Genomic DNA, 12,941 nt, shown 5'->3' on the forward strand with positions numbered 1-12,941 from the left:
TTCATGTTAAAAGCACTCAAAGTTCTATCGATCCTCGGACACATCCCGGAATCCGAGCACCGGTACGACGATGCAGAGCTGATGCTGTCTCACAGGCGTTAATATCCAGATGATCCAGAGCGATCTTGCGCAAAAACGGTATAAAGTATCATTCCTTCATATTTTCACATTATACCTGCGTCAGCCAGCACGAAGAAGCCCGAAGTCGTCGGAAAGCAGCTGCAGATCACGGCTACCGCGCACCGAACAAACTCGCATCCGCCAGCTCTGGGCGCTGCCATCTTACCTGTGACGTCACGGCTCTTGGGAGGTCATGTGACAAGTGGTCACATTTGCGTAAAATATGGCGGCAACCGGGGGGGTGCCACTTCCGAACTTCCGGTTTATCACTCTAAGCCGCTCTACCTCGTTGCATAATATGTACAAGCCCCCACCACGGAGGGAACCCCTAGCGGCAAACAGGTCGGTTTAATCGGGAAGCTTCTGCAGTCGCTGTGTTGGTTGTACATTGCAGTGGCAGCTGTAGGAGTGGATTAGCGGTGTAGTTTCTGAGATGGCTACTCCGCACTAAAAAAGCCAGAACAGTTGCTGCGTGGTTAGATGAAACACTAGGTACAAAAACTAGCACGGCACAAAGTTTTATGGCTTTCTCAGCTTCTCTTCGAAGCTCTACGCGGCAGAGCGCCGCCCGACCTGGGGCTGGGTGCGACTTGTGCATAAATGCAACGATTCTCGAAAATGTATCTTGAAAGAAACCTATAATAAACTATTCTATTATATTCTAAAAAGCGTTTCTCACCTTGCAGTTAACGTTTTGCTATAAGCTGCTGACGAATAATACAATTAAATTTTTCTAGCGACAATGGAACAAGGACACCTACAGCAAACCAAAATATGCAGCAAACACTTCATCAGGATGGAGAAGCAGAACAAGGTCACCCACCCAAGTTACGACCCATCGATATTTTCATCGGCCTACAACCAAACGTTTTGGCTAAGGATTGGGAATCTGTTTCTGTCTGGAGGGCCGGAAAATATAGATGTAAATATAAATGAGAAATAAGCTTAATCAAAAATCCCAAATCAGCGCCTATATACAAAATTGAGTTAGTAAAAAAAGAAGTAGTCTAAGGTGGATGAAAATATGCACTTTATTTTGAAATTCAATATTTAGCTAATTATTATATTACACAATTACTGGAAGCCAGAAAACTCACAATGCATAAATCAATGTGCATAGCAACTTCGGCATGTTCACGGACGGCAGGAGGCTAATAAGAATGACAGAAGGGATGCTGATAATACGCAATAAGTGTTATTCACTAGCGGTCATAGCTGAGCTCGGTAATGCTGAGCATGCACTATTGGCAAGCTTCCAACATGCCTACAGGCCTTGCACTGACGTCGCATCATCCATTTCGCACCACCACGGAAGTCTCAGAGCGGAAAGCTGCTTTGTACGAATTTTGAGTGACAGGTTAGTCTTCAAAAAGAGACTAGGACCGTCTGGGCGAGTCTGGAATACACAAAGGAGAGCCCCGTTGAGAAGATAATTTCTCCCTCCCCTGCCGTGCATGCATTACGAGCAGTCACCTCAAATATGGCATCCAGTGTATACCACATATAGATACGACACAGGACACAAGCACAATATACAATATACAAGGTAAAGAAATTTTAACATACGTAGTTGCCCTTTGGTGAACACTTTCAACTGATCTTACAAGATAAACCTCATTGGAGTTTTGTATGAAGTTGCAGTACTCTACGTGTTGCAGGACCAAGGCTGTGAAAGGCACCTAAGTGTGTTATGGCCTGTTCTACTAGGCATGCGAAGTACAAAATTCAGCGTTCCACACGTTTTGGGCAAAATTGTTGACATGCTGTGGGAAGAAATGTAGCTGAATGTTTATTGCAGACCTTCTCAATGTTGTTCTGCAAACCCTCGTGGTTTCTGGGGTCACCTGATAAGCGGCACCAACGTCCGGTTGTCCGTAACAGCAGTGGAGTCGATTGCAGAGAGGCATTATTATGATTAATAAATATGTTGAGAACAATTGGACTGGGCACACTGTCTCACGGAACTGTCCAGCACTTGGGCCACTAGAAATAGTTCCATGGTATGTACTGCACTCTGAGCGACTCAACTTCAAGACTTCTAGTATGCACACATTTAATTCGCGTTAATGAGCACCAGTGGCTCGCTGGGCAAGCCGTAGGACTCAGCTTTCACGAAAGGCGAGGCAGAACTCGCAGCATAACAGCACCTTGCCATGCTTGTGGGAGGTTCATACTCCAGGTTACGGCGTCGCCAAAAGGGTAGTCGGAAAGGTACCAGGACCAGCACAGCTCTACACCTCTTAGAACCAACCTTTCTGTAAGCAGTGTTCTCCACTGTATCATTCGACAAGGTGACCGCCATAAACCGAATCGTGCATCCACGTTTTACGTACCGCTAGAACCGTCGTGGGATGAGTCTCGAGAGTGAGTAAAGGCGCATCAGCTTATTCGGGACCAAGTGCCCATTTTGAGAATTACACTCAGAGTTGAAGCAACACAGAAGGCTCGCGTCTCGCAGCGTTACCTGTAGAATGACCGTTCGGAGCGTCGGGACACTGTGAAGGTAACACCATTCACATCGAAGAGCTCACCACTGAAGGGGGGATACCGAGTTTTTAAGAGCCACTAATCGTAGTAATCGCATTCCAAAGACGCCAAGTTGTCGTAGATTGTCTTTCACCAGCTAGGTCATGTAGGGCTGAGGCCAAGGCTGGGGGATTCGACGCCGGAAACGTGCAGGAACCAAGCAGACGACGTGAGGCTCACGGACGCGGTTCGTGGGTGTCGACGAAGTCCGAGCCACGATCCGAGCAGCCCTAGTTGCAGCCTTGCCTCCGAGAAGACTGGATATTCTTTCCGGCGGGCACACAATACTTAGACAGCACGCCTGCGGCTGATGCGGATCGCAAGAGGTGGATAGCAGGACGACCAGTGAACAGCCAATAGGTCCAGCACGGCACAGAGCACGAACAGAGACGATTGTCGCCGCCACGTTAAAATAAAACAAGGCTGAGCCAGGCCAAGCTTTAGTTTAGTACACGCATACTTTGTTACAAATAAATATATAAATGTAGAAACAGTTTTTATTTATGTTTAAAATTTGTAATGTAAGTCGATTAAAACGGGAACATTTACGTTGCGTCAAATGAGTTTCGTCGTAACACCTGTCGTCAAACCAGCGAACGTCGCCGCATCGCCATCGCCATCGTCACCAAAATCAAAAACAAACCAAGCTGCAAACTCTCAGGCCACCGTACTTCGGGCGGTTTCAGGCCTTTAGGCTTACGGAAAAACATCGAAGAACGTTCTTGAAGAAACAAAGTGTCCCAGGTGCCGGCGTGCCCATAGAGCCAGCTGTGGGTTTCAGTCTACTTGGTGAGTACTTTTCCAGCCCTTTCTTTTCGGAGTGTGTATGGCGTGTTCTTGTGTGTGCAGGCAGCGTGGAAGCGGACGTGTGCGGTTCCTTGTCGCACACATTCTTTGCGCATTGGATGACCTCAAGCTTTTTCCAAGGAAGTACCGGAACCAACCTGTCACTGAGCGAACAGTCAAATGGCGGGAACGGACCCAGAGGCAAGGTCCCACGGGGGTGTGGGGCGCCGAGCGAGGCGCTTGGTGAGTGATCGGGGAGCTTTATCTCGTAGATCGGTGTTCAAGGCTTGAGTCCTGCAAATCGGGTGGCGGCTTGGTACCACCTAGCTAGGCGGTGTGTTTTGCGGAACCCATGACTGCTGAAGGTACCAGTTTGCGTCCTAGCGCTCGTATTTGCACCCCGTTTGTTTCCACTGTGGGAGGTCGAATCCAAGTTCGATTTTCGTCCTGGAAAACTACTCGAAATATTGCGTGACCTGCGCCTTTGGAAGTACCGTCTGTATTGGTAACGTTGCTTGCGAAGAGTATAAGGAGTTATTTTTTGACTGTGGCACGGACGTTTTATACAAAGTGCTGTATATGTAGCGCTCATTTACTAACCCTCTGGCAATACTTTATTGTGAAGGTCGGGAGAAAAAAAAACGCGCATTGAGTAGTACCAAAGAAAACAGAAAAAAAGGTGTTCCAAACAACTTGAGGAGACCATGAGCTGATTTTCAAGCTACTGCCTCCTCAGCTTTCCTCCTCAGTTCATAAGCAAAGTAAGAAATCATGTGGTCTTATTTCACTGGAACCCAAAGTTTTCGCAGCAGTCTGAGAGTCAGCGAGAACAAAGCCTTTGATAAAATTCACGCTTTACATTTTTGCAAGCGCCAACAGCCAAAAAGTATAAATTACGTGTAAGCGATTCAGCGAGCGAAGAGACAAGCAATGGCAACCATTTTGCTATCACTCAGTCAGTCTCGCGACAAGGTAATCGCTTGAAAGCGACGGGAGCAAGCAGTCAAGTAATTGAGCGACATTTTCTAGAGATCCAAAAACCCAGCTACAGTGACAAGTCTCAGTTGCTCGCCTCGTTGCTTGCTAAACCGCTTACATGCGGTTCAGCCTTTATTGTGCGAATGCGAGAGACATGTGCCACGAGTGAGTGCTGTGTTGCCAATCATTTTATTTAATTTATTTTCACCTTAAGGGCCCGGTCAGGATTCGCGCAGTGTGCAACTCGTGCACTGGCACTTACATGCCATTGTTATAAAAATCAAGACAAACAAGAAAAGGAAGCTCATTAATCATACATAGTGGCAATAAAATACTTTTAACAAGAAAAATGAATCTGTAAGCTTGCCAGAAATACTTCTGGGATTACGATGGTGGATGGTAGGCTGTTCCAGTCGCAGATGGCTTGAGAAAGGAAAGATTGATTGAATGCGTTTGTGGAACTGGAAATATGAGATGATGTTCATTCCAGAGGTGATAACAAAGAGCTCTTGAGGTCGGGGCAATGATAGTCGACTTTATGAAGGAGGCAGAGGCGAGATAGCTTTTTGCCGAGCTGCGAAGAATTCACTTCCAAGTACCTCCTTTCAGGGCTATATTGCCATTTGCTTACAAGTGCTGCACGAGCCTCGTGCACTGGCACTTACACGCCAGTTCCAAAACTAACACAAACACATCAGGGGGTTTTAGGCGGGTTAGCCATCCTACAAAATGGTGCTGCTCAGTTAATTTATATCAAGTTCAAAATGAACAGTACTCTTTATTGATGGCTGATTCATACGACGAACTGATCCACACAAAGGAGCACACTCACAAACGACAGGCAGGACATACCAAACATGTTCGCGGCCCCACACTGCTCAGAAATTCTAACATTGTGCGATCACACTGTGACACAGTTGTCACAAATCGAAATCAACATTTTCTACTTGAAAAAAAGAACTCTGCGCCACTGTTACGTGCAGAGGGAGACTTAACACAATGATAGGCTTAGTGCGAAGCACCATTAGCTTTACTAAACAAAGTCATGATAAAAACACAAGCGTAGTCCTACTCGAGGAGACTTTGGCGTAGAAGCGACGAAGTCCTGGGCTCGCCACGGGGCATTTGGAGACACCTTCACTCACTCCGTGCTTGCGCCTTCAATACACCACAGCCACAAGAAAGTAGGGGTGCCGCGAACTTTTGGCAAACCGGATTTTTAGGTCGAGCATTTGGGGTTCGACTGTGTCAAACCGGTTCGACAAACCTTCGAAACTTTTAACCAGATTTGACCTGTTCGACTTTGTGGACAGCGTGGCAAGACCATGATACAAGCATGTCTAGGTCTACAAAAATTTGTTTTCACTCGAAAGGTTATTTTAATTTTATAAACAGTTGCAAATAAAAGAAACTAACCCTAACTACTGAAGCAGTTAATAACTTACTTTTTTGTACTGTATTAATTGGAATAACCAATAGGTGCTGCCCTTAATTCATCCCTTAGCCATCACCATCCAATCCGAAGCCAACTGGCCAGCATGTCGCGCGTGCGAACAGCAGTCAAACATTTTTCTAACTTTTCACAAGAAGTTGGAAAAAGTCGAACCTGGTCAAACTCGAACGTCGGCTGGTTTGCGACACCCCTACGAGAAAGGTCTTGCTGGCTGAACGGTTCATTGGAGATGCAAAGCTCTTCCGTCGTGCTAGACACGATTTGACAGAAGCTTTTCGACGCAGATGAACACCAGAATCTGCACCGTGTCAGCCCGGCAAAATTCCTCATACCAACTTTTTTGGTATGAGAAATGGAATGAAAGAATATTTTGTGGCAATAGTTGGGGTCATTTTGCTTTAAAAGTCTTACTTCCAATTTTCAGAAAGGGACAAGCATTGCAGACCAGCTGCCTCCACAATCATGCCCCCCCTGCTTTCCTGGTAGTTGCTGTCGGTGTGTAACCTGAGCCTTTGTATTTTCTACCTTTCTAATAGAAATGAATGGTTCTTCTACACGTGCTAAAGTGAGAAGTATGCTACTGCTATGTTTTTCAGTTTTGTAAACCTTTATTTCCTCAGACCAAAAATTTTTCTTCAGCTTGGTTCAGATGCCCAATACATTCATGGAATATGGTGTCCAGAAATTTCAATTGTGCGTTGTCTGTATGTCTGGGGGGGGGGGGGGGGGAGTTTACTTCGCTGGTCCATTTGGTAGACAAGACGTTGTGAGAAAGAGAAGTGTAGATAAAATACAAGTGCAAGTTTTATTATGAAAACCTTTTAATACGGGACTGATTAAAAAATTGGAATATGAAACAATATGACGTCCTGTCTTCCTCTTTCTTGTTACTTTCTGTAACCTAGTCTTGTGACTTGGAATCATATACCACTACATAAGATTCAATGACATGGAAGGTACTGCAGCTCCTTAAACCCTTAAAAAACACATGCAAAGGAAAAAAAACATTTTTTTTTTTTAAACAGCTTTGATGGAAAAAGATTGCTTTAGAACAAATTTACAACGAAAAAATACAATTTTTAGAGCTATATTTATGGCGCAAAACGAATTTGTAGTTGGCGCCCGTGAGAGCCGTCGCTGGTCACGTGTTAGACCTGTGCACCGCCGCGCTGTGTCGCCGAAGCCGCGGAGACCCGCTGCCGCCGCATGCTGAGCACTGTGCGCTGCCGCTCCAATGCATTTCTCCACGGCGGCGCCGGCGGCGCCGCCGTCGCCGTGCAAGTTTGTGTGCTCTGGGGTGCCGCCATTGTCATCTTACCGGTGCACAGGTTTATCACGTCTGCTTGCGCTTTTTCAGGAGCTTTCTTTGGGCTCTAAAGGTAACTTATTAATCTTTTTTTTTTTTGTTGCACTTCAAACGAAGATGAATAAGTAACTTTTCGAGACCATACGAATCATCCGAAAGACTGCAAGTACCGTACAATACCGTGCATCCGCCCACACCACACTAAGCGCCCATTCCCAAATTTGTAGGATCTGAGAAAATACACAAAGTACATTTATATGTAAAATTGATGAGCGAAGAAGGGCTCATCCCCGATTTTTTCACGATTATCTCTAAAGTTTGAGTGGGCGCTTGCTCGGTATTTTACGGTACCATGTGACAAATAGCGGCCAATCACGTGATAAATAAGGGCCACTTCTCCGCGGTGCCCGCGGGCGCCAACTACAAATTCGTTTAGCGCCGTAAATATAGCTCTAAACATTTTTCTTTTTCGTTGTAAATTTGTTTTATGACTTCCTTTTCCTAATCCGGCTGTTTAAAAAAAAAAGTTTGCTTTCTTTGCATGTGTCCTTTAACTGTTTTAAGCAAGCCTAGCTCTTCCACCTAGAGCCGTTCCCTAGGCGTTTAGGAGGAATGTAGCATGTCCACGCATGCTACCTTGCCCCTTGGCTGTTTTGGACGTCCCATGCCCGCTCCGAGCTTATTTTGCGGTGCAGCTGAGAGATGGCAGCACACATTTTATTATTGTACACGTTTTTAAGGATGGCGACTGATTGTGGAGGCACGTGCGGCCCAAGCCGCACAGGCTTTAAAAAAGGAAAAAAAAATTTAGGATGAAAAACTGTAAAACAAAACCGGTTAAGTGGTTAAGGTGAATATTGTGCGACATCATTATGCAGTTTCCTTGTTTCTTTGAGAATATATAATTGGATACGAAACACATTTTCATGACGTGCAGGCAACGTCAACAAAAATGTTAAGTGATTGCAGACTCCGCAGTCCATCTATGGCTGATTTACACGACGTGCTAATCCGCGGATGGGTTTATCACGTGGCAAGACGTCCATGGAACGTTAGTCCCCCAAGCGCATCCACACTAAGGAGATGAGCAGGCGACAGCGAGGACATACTATACCTATTCGCAGCCTTTCAATTTTGCAAAATGCCTGCATCGCAGTGTGGCACTGTTTTCCAAGAGCAGAAGTGATGTTTGCGACTAGGATCACGGTGCTATCATGAAAAGGAATCGTTGTGTGCCGCTGTTACATACCAAGTGGGCTAAAACATAGTGGCAGGCTTAGAGTGAAGTGTCACTTACTTTACTAACGACATGACACAAGTATGATCCTGCTTCAGGAGGCTTTAGCATCATAGCGATGAAGTCCTGGGATCGCGGAGAGGCATTTGGAAATACCTTTACACACTGGTCGCTTGTGCACCACTCTTCAGCACAAGCCATAAGAAAGGTCTTGCTGGATGGAAACCTGAGTGGATCTGCAGGAAAGATTGCAGCATGCTAGGCGAGTTTTGACAAGCTTTTTGACACCAGCTGGAGGAGTACCAGGACCTGTGGCGTGTCAGCCGGGCAAAGTTCTTGCAGCTTCTTTCACGCGTGGAGATTTAAGAGTGGCGCGACAAAGCAATGATCCACTCTCTTTGTTTGACTGATTTGAAAACAAAAATATTCATGAGCTGTTGCTACTCTACCATAAAAACGCTTTTCGAGTTACTCACTTGCCAAAAATCTGCAATTAAGAAGGCACTCTGCCCTTTCAGTATGGGTGTCCGCGGACGAGGGACAAATCTCAGGAATAGCCTACATGATGGTAACTTGACAAATGGTGCACGGATAAAAATTGCAATTCGATGTATCATTTGAATTTGCCATTATTTGGCAATTATCCTAATATGATCAGTTGATCCTAATTAAGAAAGAACAATTGTTCTCTGAAACAATGTAATGAAAGGAGGTTTTTATAAATAATGCCTGCTCATAATGGAAAAGGCTTGGTGGATCAGAGATTTTCCATAGATCAGATATTACGAATTGCAGGCGTATGCTTAATTGAGAGAAGAGTAAAAGTACAGGCAAGGATGGTGAATTGCATACATAACTAAACCTGAGACACCGGAAGAAGGACGCGAAAAAGAGAACATCAAACACAGCACGTCTCAACAACAGCTGCATTTTTTTTTACTTCTTAGTCGGTGGGTTGACTTTGGCAAGTGTGGGAACGTTGAGGGCAGTTCTTTTTTCCCCCTTGCTGAAAATCTGGGGGTGTGACTTAGTGTGAGGGTTCTTGGTATTGACTGTGGTGTAGCCCTATAAAATGGTGTGGTTTTAGTATGAACCTGCAGCTGTGTTCGAGACATTATCTGTGTCGTCCTCTTTTTTGTGTCCTCCTTTTTCCTTCTTCCGGTGTCTCAGATTTGGTTATATATGCTTAATCCATGCTCAAAGTGAGGACATGAGCTTGTGCTGGCATTGCCAACCTCGTGTGCATGGTCTATGAAAAGTGCTTAATGACTGTGGTTAAGAGAGAGGAGTTTCTGCTTTCAAGAACAGCATGGGGTGAATGGAAAAGTGTTCTAACAAACAATGAATTCTCCGGGTTACCCACTCAGTCTAACGGAAGGATGTTGGATAGGCATTTTGAAATCTTTAGGATTTGCCAAGGGATAAAAAAAATAAATGCACAGAAAAGTAGGGGGAGGAGAATGGCACAAACATTTTGGGGCTTGTGTTCTTACTTTTGAATTTTTTGTGGAGGAAGCATTAAGGCCCGTTCACACTCTTGCAACCGAGTACGAACGTGAGAGACGAGACCGGTTTTCAAGCCACTTGCGATCTCTTAGGACCAGCTGCGTTGTGGCGCATCCCGTCCTAAGAACTCGCAAAAGGCTTAAAAACCGGTCTGGTCTCTCTCGGTCTCACTCGGTCACAAGAGTGTGAACGGCACTTTACTGAAACAGCACTTCAGTCCTGGGGGCAATAAGTCATTGCTAGTCAATACCTGATTCCACTGATGCATATCAGGCAAACACCTCTTAAAGGGCCCCTGGAAAAAAAAGTTTTTTGAACAGTCTGATAAGGACACTCGTGCCAAAAAATAAACTTTATGCGAAAATGATTAATTTTTTTAGAGCAATATTGACGGCAAGAGATTTATGTTAAATTCTGCTCGCAAAGTCCATGACGTTCCGGAATGGTCATTCGCTCTCGCCACCTCAACACGAAGGCGAAGCTGATCTCCTTCTCCTCTACTCGCTCGAAGTGCCCAGAGGAAACAGGTGGAAAGGAGGTGACTACCGACTAAATTGCGTCTCGCGCCGTCAATATTGCTCTGACAAATTTTTTTTTCACGTAAAATTAATTATTGGACACGTGTGTCCCAACAAGTCTGTTTAAAAAAAAAACATCTGTTTTTCTTTTCAGGGGCCCTTTACTGAAACATCTTTGCTCTCATTGTTCTAATTTAACACTATTGTGGGAAATGACTTTCAGGAAGCATGAACTGCAAAATTCGCGCGTGAAAAGGATTGGTAATTTTTAACAAGATGTTTTGTCTCTTCCAGTTGTACCAAAAAGTGCATAAGGGTGGACATTACTTAACCATCGTTTCAATCCTGGGGACATGGAGTCATTGCTAACCAGGGCCGGTCACTGCTAGCCAAAACAAGACTTCATAGGTGCATATCAGGTTAGTACTTTTTTCTGGTATTTATTTTTTTATTTTAACGAGAGAACCTTGAAATGCAGAACAGTAATTGTTTCAGAATATACATAGTTTCTAATTTCCAGAGAATTGAGCTCATCTTTCTGAAGTTCCAAATCAAAAGCACAGGCTGTAACCTATTTTTGCCAAATATCTTGCAGTTTTGTTGGTTTGCTTTTCATAATGAACATTTCAACTCCGCTGGTGCAAGGGCATCGATAGATTTCTGGAACCATTAAACACAGATGGAGCACCTTATCTGGCGTGTGGCTTGTTAAAGGGATACTGAACCGAAATTTGAATTTCGCGAAATAAGGCTCTAGAAGCGTTGAACAGGACTCTACGAACTCCAAAACATTACTCGTACATCGATATCTCAAACAGATCGCTGCACTTTTGGAAAAGAAGGGCACGATCAAGCGAGGTCTTTGACATCACTGTCCTCCGGGAGAATTTGAGAATGAGGGGAAGCGGCCTCGCTTCTCTCCTCCTCGCTTCGGTTCACCAGCTTGGCACGGGACGTAGCGAGAAGGAGAGGGAATAAGAATCGTGACGTGCCTTGTCTCGTCGGACTCCTCGGCCGGGCACTTCTTTTCTAAAAATATGGCGATCCGTTAGAGATATCACTGTATGAGTGATGTTTTTGGGTTTTGCACCGTCCCGCCTATCTGTCCAGCCTTGTTTTGTGAGTTCAAAATTTCAGTTCAGTATCCCTTTAACCTCGGGGTGTATGTCCTATGCCTTCTTCCAGGTGCTCGGCATGTTGAGTTTGCGATCCTTTACCCTTACTCCGAGTGCAGCAACTATACTTTGTGTTTCACGATAACTTGACAAGCTGTGGAAGCTGCGGCCTTCCCGATCCAATAAAAGCGTCGAAGCAAGGCACGTGACAGCAACCCCATGGTTGAGGTCGCTGTCGAATCGCTTGGTTGAGATTGCTGTCGAATCGTTTTTACCAATCGCCTACAATTGCTGAAAAAGTACGTCCCGTAAACAATTCCGGTAAAGTGTCAACACATTGGAATCTATATGGAGATCCCACTGCATCGCGGAAATTAGAACCCGCGAATTATTTCAAAACTTCAGCTTCGACCTTAATTGCGAAATATGGAGCCCGCGAAAAATAAGTCTGCAGTAAGCACAAATAAAGTTATTTCCTTATGAATTCCAGGATTTGAGTGTTTCTGGCTTACATTTGTCTAGTCTAAACTAAAATTTTGTTCTTAATGGACTGCAGGGATGATTTACTTAACTAAAAGTTCCTGTTCATGCATAGAATAATTTATTAATTATACTATACTAAGATTATGTGGCTACACTTCCATTAAAGGTGTAGGGAAACGAAATTTCAGCGCTCATTTTCTAGCTTTAATGTGTTGAGTGTTGCACCCTAACCTCAAAATCACCAGTCTTTCGTTGAAAAGCACAAGAAAACTAATTTTAAAGCTAAATAAATGACTTTCAATGTGCACCTGGTGGATGCATTCTGTTATGATCGGCCACCCAGAGAGCAGGTTCGGCTTCCTGGCAGCGCCATCGACCTCCCATCGACTGACCAGAGTCTCGGGCTCGGCATTCTGGCGCCGCCGAACATGCCGACCGACGCGGCGTGGGTGGGGTGCAGCTTCCGAGCGACGCCGAGCGGGCCACCCGGCACAGCGGGAGCTGACCCCCCTGACACCCCGCTGAGAAACACAGGCCCGCTTCCTCGGCCTTCGGACCGAGTGCTAACGAACGATGGAGACAAGTGGAGACGTTTGGGTCTCGGTGTATGATCGGGACAGCTGCCTGTTCCTGCGTTCTTCTGGGAAACGGGACGAGAGGGATGCTTGGACCGGGGTGTGACCACGTGGGAGGTCTGCGTCCCGGGAGACTGCAGAGACGTCCCGTGGTGACGGAAGTTGTATGCTATGTAAGTTGACGAAAGTTGTATGTTATGTATTTTCCGTCATGCGGTGATGTATTGCCTTGATAAATGTTTGTGATTGTTTTCAGAATGTGAAAGTTGCAGAAGGTAGGTGATTTTAAATATTAGGTCAGTCATAAAATTTAAGTCAATAGACCCTTTTCCAACGTC

General features: G+C 45.2%; 1 long non-coding RNA gene across 1 annotated transcript; it reads left to right on the top strand.

Annotated features, from left to right (window-relative positions):
• The first annotated feature begins 3,596 nt into the window (after positions 1–3,596).
• On the top strand, positions 3,597–12,413 carry LOC120841417. The gene is made up of 3 exons (XR_005715743.3): positions 3,597–3,675; positions 10,725–10,849; positions 12,372–12,413. It is a non-coding gene; the product is annotated as an uncharacterized LOC120841417 (long non-coding RNA).
• The last annotated feature ends 528 nt before the right edge of the window (positions 12,414–12,941 follow it).

The sequence above is a fragment of the Ixodes scapularis genome, unplaced genomic scaffold, assembly GCF_016920785.2.
Source record: "Ixodes scapularis isolate PalLabHiFi unplaced genomic scaffold, ASM1692078v2 PGA_scaffold6__148_contigs__length_123643588, whole genome shotgun sequence".
Taxonomy (NCBI): Eukaryota; Metazoa; Arthropoda; class Arachnida; order Ixodida; family Ixodidae; genus Ixodes; species Ixodes scapularis.